Consider the following 12,661-nt stretch of genomic DNA (forward strand, 5'->3'; position numbering starts at 1 on the left):
CAGCTTTTACTGCAGCCAGAACTTTCCTCATCTTTATTGTGAGATACAATAAGCCTTCTCCACTTAAAACATCTCACATTAAAAACTATTTGGCTCTAAGCCCTCTGCCCAGAACTCCTTGTTGTATACCTAACTGCGACTGACATCAAGCTGTAGCTGACACGATTTTTAAGTGAACAAATTAACAAGTTCAGGTAAGAGGTACTACCTACTAGAGCTGTTTTTAAACAGGAAATAAGGTGTCTTTCAGAGGTAGCTCAAGAATTCAATCATTTGCCTTAGACCGCAAGCCGAACCCTGAAGTATAACCAAGGTGCCCTCAGAACAGGGGTCTGGTACACACAGCTATTTTCCTTGCTTACTTGAGCAAGGCAGGCAAAGCACTCGTTTCTTCAGAAAAAGAACACCACACACATTACAGTACCTTAATTCCTCACCGTTTCCCCTTATTTCAAGACTCACAGTTAGTCACCCCATTCACACAGGTTCAACAAGTTATTACTGGCATGTCTGCCTTGAGACAGTGACAAATACCACGTCAGCAGCAGTCATTTTCTCTAACCACAGTTGAAGGGGTTCTCACATTACCTTTCACAAAGTAGATCAGCACTCCTGCAATTTACCTATCCACTACCAAGCATGCCGAGATGATCATTTCCAGCACTAAACACAAGATGCCTGAGCACACTACTAGATTAAAACGTAGTAAACACTATTTATCAGCATTCAGGTACTCTGTGCAGACGGTCAGGTTTCACCCCGATTAAACAGCCTTGTTTCACTTCACTGGAGAAAAGTAGGCTCTGGAACAGGCGGACTACATTACCAGAGCAACTTAGCATTGAGTGCAATCTAGTCCTAAATCAAATATTGCATCCAGTAAAAAAGCTATGAAACCAAGCCTTCTAAGGCTCTACAACAGTCGTCTTCAAAGTGTCGGAGGGGGATGTACCCCAGGGGGTGCACAAGACAATCCACTGGGTCCGGGAAGAAAAGATTAGAACTTCAGTAATGTGTACGTAACTTGTAAAGAAGTAGACATAGACCGCAACTATGTGTTCAAAAATTACTTTTTTGTTTGTTTGTTTTGCTCACAGGAGTGCACAAAAGTTTGGAGACCACTGCTCTATAAGTCAGTAAAAGATCAAGCTCTCCAGTGTCCACTACACATCTGATGACATCAAGTAATCCCCATTTACTTCAGTCTCTGCAACAAGGAACATCTTCCTAACTGAAGTAGCCTTGGGTAAGTAGTCTCCTTAGACTCCTAAGGAGTCTGCTTCTCCAGATGGCACAGAGCATACGCACGCTAACCCTCTTTGTTCCTTCTCATCATGACTTAGGTCTTTAGCTTAACTTCTTAAACAGCAAGATAACTTACGCTAACTGCCCTTCACAAGAAAGCTTTTAGTTTTGCTGAGGAACTGTCTACTTACCTCCCTACTGTATTCCATGCCGAGCTGCACAGTCAAATACTTTAGTTTTGTGAACTGTATTAACCAAATGAAGCGCAACACTGAATTGAGCGTCAGTGATGTATTGAACCCACACTCAAAGCAAGACTTACCACTCTAAGTGATGCTCTTTAGTAGAGGCACTAGCAGTCAGCACAATATAATGTCTAGAAGAAAAGAAAAAGTAACATTCTAGCTCAGGACTTGATATTCCTTCAAATGAAACCAAAACTGCCTTAAATGTATAGAAAATGACTTCCAGACAAGACACATTATATCCTGCAGGCAGCACAGTATTAACTGAAGAAAAACTGATTACATCCTTCAGAATCGTGTTCTGCTGCATTCTAAGTATCAGAGCTGGTATTTTTGTTAATAAAAACAGTGTCAGTGGCAAAACACAAACAGTTTTTCTATCTTCCCTATACTTATCCTTACCAAAATTCCTATGACTACCTCCAGCTTCTGAAAAACAAACATATCAATGCCATCTTGTATTTCGACTGCAAGCTAAAAGTCACTATGCTAACCAGTACGGCAATCATTTCAAGTTCAGGTAACAGATTTCATACATACTTGTATTTCTGAAAAAAGTCCAGTGGTTCAAAGAGCTTTGACCAGCCTGATTTTCCTTGGAGAATCTCATTCGTAACTGCAAGACCTACAATTAAGGTTGAAAACCTTACTACCATTTTGTTTTTAAGACTAGCAGAGCGTGATAGAAACTTTACAAGAGAAAGGTTTTGAACAGTAATTGACAGATCAAAAAGCAGGAATTCCCTTGACACAATACACGCCTACTACAACAGTTCATTGTAAAACTGCTCCCTTGTTGCCTGCAACAGGTAGACTTCCCAGAGAACTCTTCTGCCTAAAAGGGCACAACACCGCACGGAATATAACCAGGTCAGGTAATGTGGTTTCATATTGCAAGAATGACACCTTTTAAGCAGTTAATAAGCATGGAAAGAACTTTACCACGTCTGAACTCCTCCACCATTACCGCTCGCGTTGATGTAGATACGTTGTATGTAGAGTTCTGCTGCGGATAGGCTGGGGTGATGATAGGCATTACGTGGTATCGGTCTGATGGGTTCACCTGTGATGTTAAAACAATTGTGCTCAGCACCAGCAGCTTAGCTTAGAAGAAAGGTTCAAGGCTTCCAAATTCCATGTCTACATACCCTGGGGTCCCATACCGCTAAGTTAAGATTGCTCTCTTCCTGTTGTTTCAGCAATACAGGTCTTGGCCACTCCCTAAACAAGAAAAGCCAGGCACTGACTCTGCCATGTAATTCAGGGTAGGACTGAATGGTGTTGGTCTAAATCTTATATAAAGAACCACCTCAGAAAGTGTTACTGCTTTACGCAAATCAAAATAGTCATCAATAGCTCTTACCATTCTGAAAAAACCAAGAAGAACTTGTTCACCAGAGTAGAAGCCAAAGCGTTTGGATAGAGTTGACACGTTCTCGCTACTAGCACAGCACAGGAAACCCCACCAAGAAATCCCAGCACGTTGGAGTAAATGCCACGTCCTACAATGCAGACATTGTCGTTGCCCTGTAGTCTTCCCAAGCCCAAGTACAGTCCTTCAAATTTACAGCACCACCTTCACAATCTATAGAATACCTATCACCCTTCAGCCTCCAAGTCAGTTATTTTTGCAGTGCAACGAGGCCAAAACTGTTGGTCCTTACAGCGATGCGAAAAAGAATCGTTACCACACCACTTCCCAAAATACCGCTACTCTGAAATTTGCCTGCACTGCTACAGCTACTGCTTCGCTCCAACTTCCCTTGAGAAGAAGGTTCTGCCATTCTTCTAGCACTTGCTCTAGTCACATGCGCAAACGGTATTTTCTTATTCCTTATCTATCAAGCTTTTATACTTCACTGGGCACTTTTTATCCTTTCTAGTCAGGTTCCTGGTAAGCAATGCAGCACCTTGTCTTGTAGGCACTCCCCTCATCTCCCCACTCCAGCCCCATTAAAAAAAACCACAGAATCTACCCCACAGACAGCCCTTGAATCTAAACTAAAACACAGGTTTTGAACTAAAACCTGATATTTAAACAGCTATCCAAAGATGAAGGACTTCTAGTGCCATTGTTTTTTCAGCACGAGGTGCCTCTGGAAAGTTTAAAGATCACAAACAATCACATTACTCACGTTTTGCCCACAGTTTAATTGCACGGAGCGTGAGCCGGAAGTTCTCTTTATTTGGCACTAGGTGCAGGATTTCGTCAGTAACTCTGCAGCCTGTAAGAAAAAACAGTTGAAGTACAGCACTTCCTGGTAACAGGTACGAGTCAGTTCTGTGCTGTACTGGATCAATAGCTTACAGTTTCTCCTGCAAGTCTATGAAAACAAGTTTGCATTACTTGCTTTGTATTACCTTAAAAATCAGAGGTTACACATAAACTTACAGGCACATAACATAACAAATTAGAGGTTACACATTCCGTATCACCTCAGGTAACTGGTACCCTCAACAGCTTTTTCATACTTTAGACTACAGCCAACAATTGTCAATAAGGCCCTTCGACAGGATTCCGAAAGCTAGGTTTCTTTCGACAGCCAGGAACAATTAAACCAGTCAGCGTTAAACAGTGAGCAACTTCGGCTTCAGGTATTTTAAATATCCTTTTTTTTTAATGAACTACCACACAATCTTCTCTATCAAGTGCTCTACCTATTCACCTGAAGCAGTTTCTGTAGCAAACTGGAACACCACACACCCCCCAATCGAAGAAACATGAAACACAGGTCTATCTAAACACACAACTTGAAACAGCTGAATTTAAGCTCACTCGCCACCTCCTCAGATCTCAAGTATACAGGGGATCAGTTTCTGCATCCTGTACAGAAACTTGGGGTGTGTAACGTGCATTCCATACCAACTTTAGTAACATTTTCTTGTTAAAGATGTGCAAATATGCTTACCATTTAAGCTCCGTATACATCTTATATCCAGGCTTCTGAGACACGAGTTGTCTCTGAGATCAAGATTATCAGCAACAATTGGCACAGACAGTCTTGCAAACACGAGATCAATCTTAAGAGGGAAATAGTGCCAACCGTTAGAATGCCCCGCAGTTTGCAAAGAGCACACTGGTGGGGGACAGTTACTCAAGTCTAAAAAGAGTGGTTAACATCTGTATTTAGAATTATGTGACTATAGATACATCTCCCAAGAGATTTACTTGCCAGAAGATTCAATACAATTTCTAGAAGTTCCCAATTTTATTTACAAAGCCTTCACTGCATCACCCCTTTCTTTTTAAGCTAGGGAAAGGAAGAGGGCATTTTAAGTTGGAAAAGATTACTCTAGACTTAGAGTTTCAATTAAAAGGGAACTTAAAATTATTCACAGAATTAAGACTTAAGTTCAGTCACCTCAACTATACTTCAGCAAAGGAGAGAGCATTTCCTTTATGCAGTAAGCCCTTTTGATCCTGAAGTATCTGCTTTTTAGTACAGTCTGAGGCAAGAAGATTATCCTGTGAAAGTCTGTACCAGATGAAGGCCACAAAAAGGTCACTGAATAAATCTCTTTGTGATAGTGATACCAAGCAGTAACTTGCTTTAGGGACTACAGCAGGCAGGTCTTGATTCATTGTATAGGATGTATTCAAGATAGCTGGATTCCTGCAGCTGACAGACCCAGGCGGGAGTCAAATGAGTACTTTCACTTTCCATTTTCCAGATTGTTTGTCCCATGACCACTTCATTTTGGATGTGCAGCAAAACATTTAGTCTGCTCACACGATTCGTACAGTGAATTACACTGTACACATCCCTCTGTAGATACCTAGCTTGGCAGAGCTAAGAAGACTGAGCAAGGACACCGCCTCTGCTCCCACTCTGCATGATCCTAGGGATAAATGCTATTCAAGCAGGCTACCCTGGTCTACAGCACAGGCCTAGAAAAAGATGTCCCTGATGCTCCCATGCCTGCTAGGCTCCCTAGGGGCTTATTTTCCTATAAACTCCCATTCTACTGCAATGTCTTCTCCTGGGATACTTTGCGGTCCAAAATAGCACAGTCACAGCTCCCTGGAAAAGTTATCCTATTCCAAAGCAAGAAAAAATTTACTCACTTAAAAAAACCCAAAAAATGCTTACCTCAACGCCATCAAACTCAAACTTGACAACTGGTACATATGCGTCTTCAACTGCCTGGAAAGGAGAGGATAACTGTGTAAGAAAACATGGTTTGCTACTTTAATGTTTCTCCTGAACTACGATCAAATGCAGAATTTACACTGCTAACTACTCAGTATAAAGACTGAGTTGCTTCCAAACCAGAAGAATTGTTCATAAGCTGCAAGCGGTATAGCACTAAGACGGTATAATACTAGCTTTAACAAGTTATTTAGCCAAGAGATCCGGAGGCTGATCACGTATTGTAATGAACAAACAGTGCACAATGAGCCATCAGTATCAGAGGTTGTAAGGTACTTACCTTGGTGGTGAGGAAGAAAAGCAAGAGATTTCTGTAGCTATCTTACTCCTGGTTAACATCCAGAGAAATCGAGAACATTCTGTCCGCGTTTGACAGCGTGCACTAGCCTCCTGTATTTTTCTTTTCTACCATGCCTGAGATGCTATCAGCTACCTTATGGGACAGTTTTCAATTTTGTAGCCCACTCATCAGAACTGTGCCACAGCCCACTGACCCTGTCTTCGGTCATCTAAACAAAGGCTCATTAGCTATGCACGTGAAGTCTTTCAAAATGTCTGCACAAGGAAGACCAGCCTGAGAGAAACACTTCTCAGGAGTTCGGTTCTATATGCAAAGTACACAGCATATGCACCGGAGGGTCATTTTACAAGGCAGTTTTGTACATTCACAGCACAGCTCCTATTGACTTTATGCAAAGCTGACTGTGCGTCTCTTCTACAAAGTCTCGGGCTGAGTAGCCAGAGAAGAACAGGACCAGAGAAGAATGAATTCGAGGTCCTAAAGTACACCCAAGGAACACCATGGCAAAGGTACTGACAGAAACCTTTCCACATCACATTCAACTCCCTTAGCTCTCAGGCTGCCCCTTCCTCTACCTGCATGCAGTTACTTTCTTGCCAAGCCCCTTACTACAGCTAGGATGAAAGCAAGGCTCCTAGGCACAACCTTGCTTTTTGATACTATAGCCCACTCATTCCCAAACCATGGGTAGGGGAGAAGTGACACAGAGATTCGGATCGGACATACAGTCACTGGGGAAGGGAACCAAAAGCTTGACTTCCACGCTTTCATGCTGCGTAGACAGCATTTTAGAAGGGGCTCAGAAACAAGGCCCTTTTTAATTTTGGTTTGTAAGACAATCACTACCAATAGGAGTCTTTAACAGGAATATTCTTATTGTCGGAGTTGCACAATCTATCAAGGAGAGAGCTTGCTTACTCTTAGGTTTTTTATTTCCTCCTGACGTTTCAGTTTTTCAAAGAACGACTGAAAGAAATCCGATCTTTCTACATGTCTAGGAGCAACACAAGCCACGTCTATGTCAGCACCTGCAAAGAGATGCCATTTGTTCTGTTACTGTTGGAAGACACTTTCAAACATTATAACTATGACCAGACACCAAAAGTTTACCTTTAGTGTGTACTCCAAGCCTGTAAGAACCAAACGTAAATATTTTGCCACCAACATTTGCTACTACTGAAGGGGGAAGATTCTGTGGGTAGAAGAGAAAGAGTTTTCTGGAGAACAGAAGATACACATTGACCTACGTGCAAGTTTAACTAGCATAGAAGTTACTTAGAAAGACTACAGCAGCCTCCATAAACAATGTCTTCTCCCTCCCATACTGAGCTGTTAGTCTAATAGACTGATTCTGTTTTTCTGAAGGGAGTGCTGGCAACTCACAAACAACAACAACAACAACCAAAAAGGTGAGTACTGTAGCAGTCGCTTCATCAGTTTAAACAAAGACCTATTATCAGTCTTCCCTGCAGCAGACCCACATAAATGAACACCATCTAAGAGCCATACCAAAGGCAAGTCTAGAGTAATAATTTCAAACTAGATTGAGTGCTGTAGGCTGTCTGGGGCAAGTTTACTGCCCTGTTACCATCTGTCTCCCCCCACAATGTCTTGTTTCAGCTTTGTTAACCGCTACAAGTCAACTGACAGAGCCACTTCACAAACTTATTCAGTGCCCCAAGGACTTGAAGGTCTTCATCTAAAGGATCTTTTATACATTATTTCAATGGCTTTTACTACAGATCTCCTTGATACTTAAGAAGGAAGTTAAATGTTGAACTTTAGCATAAATCCTAGTAGTATCACCTTTGAAAGAAACAAAAAGGCTTCAGCTGTTTTGATAAGAACCTATCAAAAAACCTTACCTGGCTCTCACCAAGTTCTGAAATCCATTCTTTGACCAAGTTATTCAGTCTGCCAAGAACAACCAGCCTGTAAAGAAAACTCATGTTAAGTTTGCCCTAAAAAAACCCCAGGACATTAACAAATTTTACAGTCTTGTTATACCTGTGATTCAGTTCTTCCTCCTCTTCAAATACCCCCAATGCTTTCATCGCTTCAAGCAGCTTCTGAGTATGAATGGAATCTCTATCCGTAGGAGGAGCCAAGCTAATTGCAGAAGTCATTCCATAGTGCCTTGGAGGCTGGTTCTGCAGCCTAGGAGTACTGGGGGAGAAAATAAAATACCGAAGACTCCACAAAAGAGAAAAACAAAACCCAACAAAACAACAACCACCACCTTACTGCAAAACACCCTTCCACTTACAGGTTTCCAAATCAGCTTCTGCCCTTTTGCCCAGCATTAATATAAATGAGGGAAGAAAGATCCTGCTTATGGTTTTTAGATAACTTGACCTAACTTAGAAGCAACTTCTTTAAAAAACACTTGTGGATATAAGAAAAGATCCAAGTTGCTGCTATCTGAAGACAGCTTATTTGCATTGCGCTAGACAGTTGGAACTGATCGCCAGGAAATGAAAAGGTTTGAAATCCACTAAGGGCGACACTATGTACAGCACAAGTTTTTTTGGACCCATTTCAGTTTCACAGCACTTTTGACTTAAGGTTATTCCCATCAGCTTCCCGATCACATTAAACAAGACAATTTAACACTGGCTTCTTTTAGTTCAATGTATTGGCTGTGCTTCTACTGATTCTGAAAGGACATTAAGAGTTGATTGCAGAGCAGGGACAAAGTGGTCTGTTAAACAGAGTTGTTGCAGTAAATGCAGCATTACCTTGGTTTTGTCTATGGAAGAGGATGAAGGAAAACATCAACCAATCTGCAGCTAATGTTGCTAGCAGAGCCTTGTGCTCTTAACACAGCGTTCCACTTTTATAGCTCAGAGGCTTAGCTCTACATACATCTGGTTTAATCTAAATCCAAGAGATGTACATCAGCACGCAGAGCAGCACAAGTTAAGCTCTGCTTGTAGAAAGTGCTCAAATCTGCTTTCGCTAGCTCACTGCCCAGTCAGGCAGAGCATTACCAGCTGAAACCAGGAGAGAGAAAGGAGGGGCACCGGAGGTAAGAACTGTACTTAATGGATCAAGGGTCTCTACAGAAACACTAGTAGCAAAAGGGGGACACCCATTAAAAAGGTCTCTACAACTCATCATGCTTGTCAAAGAGTCCATATCCAGACCCTAAGGCTACAGGGATTAATGATGGCATTATTCAAACCGGCTATTTTCCTACTTCACAAATGGACGGCTTCAAATCTTAGCTGCGTTAGTCAAGAGACGCTTAGAACTAATTAAGGTATCTGACCCACTTTGGCTGGAATGGGATGAGGAAATGCTCAAAGGACAGCCTCAACACTTGATTTTAAAAAGATAGCTTATTACAACTCCTGATTTCTAATTGTTGCCTTTACTCTGCCACTGAGGGAAGATGGATTTCTCTCTCACAGAGTAGCTTTGTCCAACTACAGACGTAGCTTTTAGTCACCTAGTGGGCTCCCCTACCCCCCTTCTCTATGAGCTCATTTTTCAAACTTTTTTTTCTAGGCGTTTTCCAAAAAGCTGGCGGGGGTAGGGGGGTGGTATTAGGACTGTAGTCCTATGAACTACCCTCCCCAGTCAGAATGGCTGTTTACTTTCAAGTGTAACTAGGCCCTGACCTAATTTGCCTTGTCTTCTTTACGGGTATGTCAACTTCCACTTCATAAGTCAAAATATTCCTAATGAGTATTTTCCTTCTTATGATACCATTTTCATAACAAATACAGAAGGAAAGCCAATGAAGCGGGAGTGTGGTGGCAAGCACTTCTTGTTCTCAACTGAAGCCTTTTTCTCCCTGCTCTCTGTTCATTTGAGACTACACTCATTTCTTGACCCTCCTACTTGCCTTCCACATCCTCACCCCCAACACTTCCCTCAGTCTGCTCTCCTCAGACTCAGCTTTGCGACTGTGGATGGAGGCTGCCCAGGCTTAAAAGAGACTCCCATCTCGCATGTGCCCACACTTCTTCACACTTCTGATCTGCAAAGTACTGCACAGATAGTAACTCATCTTCTCCCAAACTTCTTTCATCTTCTTCCACGTACGCTTCCTACGTCGTTGCCTCACCATGATGTATTTGGCCTGCTCTTGTCCCCGACTTGTTATTCTCCTGCTTACTCGATTGGAGATTTTAGACAATCTGTGGGATGGATCCTGGGGTTTGTTTTGATTTATCTTAAGATTTTATAAACACAGGGCACCCTTACAATCTACCTATCTAGAACACATATATACTAAAAGGAAGGACTGACCTGACCCTGCAGTCACAGATAAAACAGACTCCTCTCTCGCCAACTGAGAGAAAGCAGCTTGGCTATTTGGGCTGACTACATTGAAGACATTCAAAATGGTCATAACAGAGCAGTGTTGACTTTTCCAAGAATTTGCTCAATCAGCATCAACTAAGTTGTTAGAAAAAAAGAATGTGGAGGCTGACTCCTACTGGGAAATCAATTTCTACAGTCCTGTTCAGCCAGGAACCAAAAGGGTGCCTTTCCACTTGATCCTTTAACTGTATTCAATTTTGATAGGTAATTCTGGTTTCCTCAAAAAGACTTCCTTTGTCAGAGTCCTCTTCTCAATCAGGTACTGGAGGTTTATTTTAAATAATTTCACTGCAAGCACAGATCCCCTTTGTTAAAGCCAGTTCAAATTAGGCCATTGAAAAATTAACGACCACTTGTATTCTCCACAACTATCTGTGCATACGTACTTCACTATGAATCAGCCGTTGCAGAAGTCAAGTGCTACGGCCTCGTTTAACAGCTTACAAGTAGTAATACATTGAATTTCTATATAATACTTACAGTTCCCAGCCTGGTCTGCCACCTGCTGAGCCAATTGTACTGCCTCTCCCCGGATGACCTTTTGGAGTGGAGAGAGGAAAAAGCAAAAAATCCCATGCAGTTTATCTGAAGATAATGTTTTGAAAGGAATTCTAAAGTTACAGTTCCTTACCAGTGGTGGGTATTGACTGTCCTTGGGGGCCCAGACGACTTGCTAATGCTGCTTGTCTTCGCACAGGAAGCCGACAGCCCTTGTGAATAAACGCAGACAGTTGGAAAAGAAGCTCTACTACAATATAAGAATCACTGCATATGTTGAAATAAAGCTTACCTTCTCTTCCAACAAACTGCTGACTGACAGAGAGGAAGATGTAGATGGTTCAGCGGCACTCACCAGAACAGCGGGAGGTCTAACAGTCTTGGGTGCTGGTGGAGGCGGTGGCGGCTGCTGCTGCTGCTGCTGCTGCTGCTGCTGAATCTGCTGATGGAGCTTTTTTGTGTAGCTAGTTCCATTTTTGAAGTTGTTCACAGCCTAGAGGCAGAAAAGCATTTACAAGAAGCTACGATGAAACTTCAGCAGATATACGAACAGAAGCCTTCACAGAGGAAAATTACTCGTGTATTCCATAAATGCCATCAATCCTCAAAGAAACCAACATACAGATGTATGAACACGTCACATTGAACACTGATACTAATGACTGGTAGCTCAGAGGACCTGTATTTCAAGTACTTCAGCGTTAACGCCAAATGTGAAAGCGAGGCAATCGTGTTCAGTAAGAGCAGGACCCGAATTTGCCAGATCATCTCTAAAGAGTCGTAAGCTTCTGTGACAGCAGCAAACAGTGCATTTGAAAAGTCAATTTAGCCTTATTCAATTACGCCTTGCTTAAGGAGATGTAAATTAATATTTTCTTCCCTTTCCGCTTTTTACAAAGAGCCTTTTCTTACAAGCACTTTATGTAAAAGTCGTCATGTTACCTGGCGTATGCACTTGTTGGGAATTAAAGCATCAGGTGAAACATCTGTCTCCTGACACGTTGGGCATATATGTTCCTCAGATTCCAGTAATGCTGTTCTAATACCTGCATAGAATTAGAATAATCAAAACAGTATTTAGCCAAACTAAGGAAGTTTTGGGGGTTCTCACCAATCATAAAGACATGTCTATGATTAATAGGTGAATATAGTCTTGAACTGAGAGCATGAAGCTATAAATGTTCAATAGTGTAAAAAATTTCTAGTATGCAGCAAATAACTATACAGTTTTGTATTTCACCATTGGAACATCTGCAGATGTAGCATAGGCTGTGTCTTGATGTTGCAGCTAGTCTTTTTCCCCACTATCTAGTACAGCGAGAAGTCCCCAACCTCAAGGTTAATGAACAAAACATGTTTCAAAAAAACCTCATTAATAGGTTCAAAAAACCATTAGGAGGTTCGAGTTCTGAAGGTTTTAACCAACTCTCCCGTGGAGAAGAATGTGGATTAAATGCCTAACTATCCGTTTGTTGCAGACCACTGTAAGTCACCAGAGTCGGCTATATAATTTTGTATGAGACAAAGGGCTGTGGACCAACTAAAAGCATTCAGTGTCTAATACTGTAATCCCCTGCACAGTTAGCCACTCTCCTCATACTCGTCCTTCCGCTTGTAAAGAAGACTTAACTAGATACCTAAAAAGGGGAAAAGGCTTCCTGGCTTTTTTCGCCCTTGATACCAGAAGAGCCCTTTCCCGTCCAGGGTATACTTCAGCATAAAATAGAACTGGTAGCAAAGTAATTTTGTTCCCTCCTCTTTCTGCTTTCAGAAAATCAGATGTGATGTTTAGAATTAACAAACACGGGCGTAACACTTACATTTGTCACAATAACTGTTGCCACAGCAGGGAATAACAGCTGCATCAGTCATTATGTCCTGACAGATGA

Source organism: Accipiter gentilis, unplaced genomic scaffold, assembly GCF_929443795.1.
Source record: "Accipiter gentilis unplaced genomic scaffold, bAccGen1.1, whole genome shotgun sequence".
In the NCBI taxonomy this organism is placed as follows: Eukaryota; Metazoa; Chordata; class Aves; order Accipitriformes; family Accipitridae; genus Astur; species Astur gentilis.